Raw genomic sequence first — 6,849 nt, 5'->3', positions numbered from 1 at the left:
CTGGGGGTGCATATATATTTAACAGAGTAACTGGATTTCCATCTATATTGCCCCTTATCATAATATATCTACCCTCTTTATCACAAATTTCAAATGTTTTTTTAAAATTTAATTTGTTCGAAATAAGAATAGCAACTCCCCTCCTATGCCCTGATTTGTACGAAGAAAAACCTACATTAATAAAACCCATTCTCTCTAATTTGTTATGTTCCTCATCATTTAAATGAGTTTCCTGAAGATATACTGTACAACATGCGCTTGTTCTTTCTTCATTTTAGATAGAATTTTACTACGTTTAATCGGATTTAATAGCCCATTCACATTAAAAGAAATAAACTTTACCTGATCTATATACAATCCAGATAATGTATAAAGTTTATAATAATTTACTTCCAAATCGTATTCAGAGGCTGTTCAAAATAAGAGAAAGTCAATATAATTTAAGAGGAATGTATATGTTTAAAAAAGCCAGGGCAAGAACTAACGTTAAAAATAGGTGTATATCTGTCCAAGGGGTTAATTTATGGAATAAATGTGATAAGGAACTAAAACTTTGTAAATCACTTTGCGAATTTAAGAAAATGTATAAAAGTATGGCTATAAATAATTATATGAATGAGAATTAAATTGTAAATGTATCAGTTTAAATTTTGCAGTAATGGATGGAATTTGTATTTCTATAATTATGTATGTTTTAAATTATGTTTGTATAAAATGTCTTATGAAATTAAGTTTTCTTGTGTCATCCAGTTGAGTAAACAGTGTCGTTCATCAGATAAGAATGTACTTGTATAAAGGGTAGTACGGTGGCCCCTAGAGACAAAACACACACAAAAGAAAAAGCAGAAACAAAATGAAAATGCGCAGCAAATTAAAAAAACACACAAAAGAAAAAGCAGAAACAAAATGAAAATGCGCAGCAAATTAAAAAAACACACGCAAAAGAAAAAGCAGAAACAAAATGAAAATGCGCAGCAAATTAAAAAAACACACGCAAAAGAAAAAGCAGAAACAAAATGAAAATGCGCAGCAAGTTAAAAAAACACACGCAAAAGAAAAAGCAGAAACAAAATGAAAATGCGCAGCAAGTTAAAAAAACACACGCAAAAGAAAAAGCAGAAACAAAATGAAAATGCGCAGCAAGTTAAAAAAACACACGCAAAAGAAAAAGCAGAAACAAAATGAAAATGCGCAGCAAGTAGACAATCCCAAACCGGAAGTGCTCCACCACGCTAGGGGGCGCGGTGAGCTCATGTGGCACAGTCGCTACACAGTAGTGATGGGAAGTTCGACTGAATTAACTGATTTGATTCTTTCGAGCTGTCCGTTGTAATGAATCGATTCTAAAATCGATTCTGTGATTCACTTTTTTTTCCGTCTTTTTTGCGCCTGACCGTATGAGTCAACGAATCATGGGATCGGATAATAAATCAAACGGTGTCTCAAGGTTACGTTGACTGAAAGATGGGGCTGGTGTTCAACAAAAATGTTTAGCTTAACTATTCACAATAAAAAAAACAATATATAAAAAGCAGAAAGGGTGTCGATGCTGAATAAACCCGCGTGTATATATAGTTCTTATTTTCTTGACTTTAGCCAAATTCATGTGCATGAGTATCAAGGACTACATCACAGTTAACAACTGCAATATTACCAATACAATCACACACACATACAATGAGCATGAGTAAACTTGCATACGTTGTTGTGTAAACGTCAAAGTTAATAAATATCTTTGGTTTTTGATGAAAGACATATGGTTTTATTATGCAGAAATGCAATAATTTACTGTTGTGATAAATGAACACAGGGCTGCCAACTCTCACGCATCTGGCGTGACACTCACGCTTTCGGATTCTCACGCTCGTGCAAGAAATCTTACTGCAAATTTATATTATTACATTATAAACCTGATTCAGTCGAACTTCCCATCACTACTGTGTAGCGACTGTGCCACATGAGCTCACCGCGCCCCCTAGCGTGGTGGAGCACTTCCTGTTTGGGATTGTCTACTTGCTGCGCATTTTCATTTTGTTTCTGCTTTTTCTTTTGCGTGTGTTTTTTTAACTTGCTGCGCATTTTCATTTTGTTTCTGCTTTTTCTTTTGCGTGTGTTTTTTTAATTTGCTGCGCATTTTCATTTTGTTTCTGCTTTTTCTTTTGCGTGTGTTTTTTAATTTGCAGCGCATTTTCATTTTGTTTCTGCTTTTTCTTTTGCGTGTGTTTTTTTAACTTGCTGCGCATTTTCATTTTGTTTCTGCTTTTTCTTTTGCGTGTGTTTTTTTAATTTGCTGCGCATTTTCATTTTGTTTCTGCTTTTTCTTTTGCGTGTGTTTTTTTAATTTGCTGCGCATTTTCATTTTGTTTCTGCTTTTTCTTTTGCGTGTGTTTTTTTAATTTGCTGCGCATTTTCATTTTGTTTCTGCTTTTTCTTTTGTGTGTGTTTTGTCTCTAGGGGCCACCGTAGGGTAGGCATAATAAGCAAGGCTTCAGCCTACACCTTTTTCGGTTTTCTTATTTATATGTTTGTATGTTTGTTTGGCATGGGATATTGTTTTCGAGGACCGAAAATAAAAAATTATTATTATTATTATTATCTCTGGCCATATGTTATCCATCAGTATATGATTAGAATTAACAAAACCAAGCTTAACTGATCTACTCCCTAAACAATTAACAAAAAAATCACATGAAAAATCGAACTAGAATGGTATGGTTCCAAGGCAGGGGTCTCAAACAACTGACCCTGAACAAAGCTAGAAATAAAGTCTAGCAATGGGGGGAAATCTATCCCACCTTTCGGCAAGGGGTCCCCACTACAGCCCATGAAATAGTAACTAAAACAATCTGAAGCGAACATGAAAAAAGTCCCTATTCCTCTTTTATATATTTTCTTGTTTCAGTTGGGAAAAAGAGGACAAACACATTTCAGTTATATATTCGGACGAAAATTGCTCGTTGTATGTAAAGTTCTATTTAGCCCACCAGCTCACCGAGATTAGTAAATCATGACTCCTCTGGGTGAGATGAGGTATGTCTTCTGAAACCTCGCAGTCTCTCTCTGATGCCTTACTCTCGCTCCTCTCTCCTTCCCTGTTTACCTGCTCTGTCCACTATGTTCGAGGCTGTGCGGGACAGCTGTTCAGCCAGGCTTTCCCTCGGTGCAATTATGCTGACGGGCAGACCTCTATCTTTCATATCTGTTGTCGCCTCATCCGCCGTGTGGTACAGCTTTATCCCTTCTTTGTAGAAGACTCGTAGTTTAGCAGGGAACGGAGTTTCTCTCCTTTAACATGCGCTTTGCTTCAAAGTAGTCCCTACGTTTTTGTAAGACTGCAGGAGGATAGTCGTGATCAAAATATATTAGTCTCTGATTCATCAACACCCTCTTCTTTCCCCAAGCTTTGCATAAAATCTCGTCTTTGATTTTGTAGCGGAGAAATCTAATCACAATGGACCGCGGCTTATCGTTTCTGTCCTCGGAAGTCCTCGGGCCGAGCGCCCGGTGTGCACTCTCAATGCCGAGATCAGTGGTTGGGGGAATCTCCAGCGTGTCCCGTAATAGCTTTTCCACAAATTCTTCCGTAGACAACCCCTCCGTTCCTTCTGGAATATTGTATACCCTCATATTCTTCCGTCGAGATCTCCCTTCCTGATCAAGTAGTTTGCTTTCTTGCTGTTTCATCACTTTTATCATCTTGCTTAGCACTTGCTCCATATTTTCAACACGGTCTTCTACTTTTTCTATTCGCGTCTCCACCTCCCCTATCTTATGATTAACAGTAGCGAGCTCAGTTTTAATATCATTTAGTTGTTTTGTGTCTTTCCGAAAGTCCTGTATCTCTTCCAACACTTTCGCTAAGCTTGCTATGTCCTGAGGGGAGTTAGCATTAGCCCCATCACCGCTCGCCGTATTTTCTGCACTTAACGACTCATCAGTTGTGTCTTTTTTATTTCCATCCCTTTTCCCCATTCTGGCCTCACTTATGAAATCAACTGTTATGGAGTAATTTTATATTTGACTATATTATGAGGCGAAGAATATATTATTACCGGAGGAGCTATTCCTCTAGGCCAGTGTTACTCAAAGTGTGGTCCGCGGACCACTAGTGGTCCGTGAGCGACCTCAAGTGGTCCGTGAAGTGATATCATCTCTAAAAAAAAATACCTAACCTAACATTGACTGAAGGGTAAAGCGAATTTATTCTCGGAACAAAAATGTATACATTTTATTTAAAAAAATGTATAAAAATAAATGTAGGCTAAAAATAAATCTGAATTGGCAGTGCCTAAATTGTTGCCTATCAACCCCGCCAATTTCGTCTCCTAAACAACATCCGCTGTCAGGTCAGTAGGCTAAGTGAAAAGAAGCAAAAAGCAGTAAAAGCATTGAACTTTAACTAAAAAAAATACACAGATAGTATGAAACAAGGATGGATAGATGGCTGAAGACGGGATCAGTTAAAAGAAAGGCAAATGATAAAGATACCGACGTGCATAGAAAGGAGTCGGGAGCTAGCGAGGAGTCCCACTCACAACACTGCTCGCAACAAGAGGTAGACCTAGCTCCACCAAAAAAAATTCAACATGCTGGGAAATCATCTACAAAAGTTAAAAGGAAATACCATGATGAATACTTAAAATTCGGATTTTTTTGGACTGGAGATTCCGAGGATCCGAATCCACACTGTGTCCTGTGCTACGATATGAGGCTGCTTTTCACCAGAGCCAATTAGTTTATTACTTCTTCATAACAGTCATGTTACTTGCCATTTTGAATGTGTGAAAATTGAAAACAATATTTCGAACAGGAAACTTTAAATAAAATTGAAAAAGAAAAAAAAAACATTCCAAACCATTGGTTAACCATTGTTAGATGTTTTGTACAATAAAAGGTTCAAAACATTTATGCTTTTTTTTTTTTCCTTTTGTTTTTTTTTGGCGTGGGACGGGGGTGGTTGGATGTGGTCCCTGATTTTTTTTTTTTTGAGAAAGTGGTCCTTGGTCTGAAAAAGTTTGAGTAACACTGCTCTAGGCTGCCATTCTAGGTGGTGACGTCACCGGAACCTCTCCTGCTAACTTTTACAAACATTTTTGGAATCCTATTAAAGATCTTTTATTCAAAAAGAGTCCCCTTGTGAGCCAGCTCTCCATTTATGACGTGGTCCACACCCTCGGTGTTGCAGCTGACCTTAGTCACATCGAGACCGGGGCCCAGGTCACCGGCTACATCGGCCCAGAGCAACTTGGTGCGGCGCTGAAGGGATGTGAACTTGTGCTCGTTCCTGCCGGAGTGCCCAGGAAGCCCGGAATGAGTCGCGATGACCTTTTCTACACCAGCGACACCATCGTGGCTACCCTGGCTGATGCCTGCGCCCGCAACTGCCCTGAGGCGATGTTATGCATCATTACCAACCCAGTGAACTCTACTGTTCCTATTGCTTCAGAGATACTGAAGAAGCATGGAGTTTACAACCCCAAGCGGGTCTTTGGTGTGACGACACTGGACATCGTCAGGGCTAATACTTTCATGGCCGAACTCACGGGTCTGGATCCGGCTCAGGTCAATGTTCCTGTGGTTGGTGGCCATGCGGGCAAGACCATCGTACGACTTGTCTCTCAGTGCACTCCCAAAGTGGAGTTCTCTGCAGATACACTCGCTACCCTGATGGGCCGCATCCAGGAGGCAGGCACTGAGGTGGTGAAGGCCAAGTCTGGGGCAGGATCGGCCACACTTTGCATGGCGTATGCAGAGGCTAGGTTCGCCTTGTCTCTCTGCTGGATGCCATGAATGGCAAAAAGGGGGTGGTGGAATGCGCATTCGTGAGCTCAAAGGAAGGCGAATGCAAATTCTTCTCCACCCCTCTCCTCCTCAGCAGACACAGAGTGGAGAGGAACCCGGGCCTTGGCAAGCTCTCCGCTTTTGAGCAGAAGCTGGTGGCGGAAGCTTTGGGCGGGCTGAAGGCCTCCATTAAGAAGGGGGAGGACTTTGTGACAAACATGTCAGGTCAAGGGCGGCAGCACTAAAACTCCTTTTGCAGGCTGCGTGTTGGACTGCTTTTATAGTGTAGAAGTATTCCTGGACTGATGGGAATGAGCAGGAACTGACTGTGGCAAACATTTACTGTGCTGTAATGTACTGTAAATAAAGTCTTGCTAAGTATTTTTGCTTGGGACGTGTTTTATTTTTTGGTGTGTGAAGCAGAAAGGTTAATTGTGATTTTTCTGACAGATGTTCTGATTTGATTTGTGATGTATTTTTTTTTAAAAGTCAAGCTTCAGAATTAAATATGATCACCTTAGCTTCAAGTCAGCGACTTTATGTAGGGGATCTTATAGCAAGATCTTATAACACAGCAAACAGACTAGCATTTGTAGCTACAGGTTATTATATATGCGGCGCTGTGTCCTAAGCAGTTAGATAACACGTTTATTGAGCAGATGAACAGAAGAGATTTAGCAGAAGAATCTGCTGTAACCTTTGTGGGCGCTCATATTATCTGTTGGCTATTTTTTTACAGTGTAAAGCAATGGTGATGAGTTTGATCACGGAAGTAATACATGTGATAGTTTTGCACATGTACACCGGCCCACTATACCTGCGGTACAGCCCCACAGGCCGGCTGTCATCAGTGATACGAAGCCAGGACGGCGCCAAACGACCGCTTTTTTTCGGACACCATCTGCGAAGTTACACTTCATTTTAATTTTTATTCATCTGTGAAAATGATTAGTCTAAATGCTCACAAATGTAGCCTGAATGATCTTCCAACAGGAATGATAATTAAAACATGCCTGTATGTTCCAGGTCATCAGGTAAATTAAGAGTTCAATTCAAGCGTCAGGTACT

General features: G+C 39.9%; 1 pseudogene; it reads left to right on the top strand.

The window, feature by feature from the left end:
* The first annotated feature begins 5,118 nt into the window (after positions 1-5,118).
* LOC111845821 (malate dehydrogenase, mitochondrial pseudogene) lies at positions 5,119-6,026 on the top strand (annotated as a pseudogene).
* Positions 6,027-6,849: the final 823 nt, after the last annotated feature.

Source organism: Paramormyrops kingsleyae, chromosome 6, assembly GCF_048594095.1.
Source record: "Paramormyrops kingsleyae isolate MSU_618 chromosome 6, PKINGS_0.4, whole genome shotgun sequence".
NCBI classification, from domain to species: domain Eukaryota; kingdom Metazoa; phylum Chordata; class Actinopteri; order Osteoglossiformes; family Mormyridae; genus Paramormyrops; species Paramormyrops kingsleyae.
Note: the sequence above shows the minus strand (reverse complement) of the source record. Positions and strands in the feature narration are given on the sequence as shown.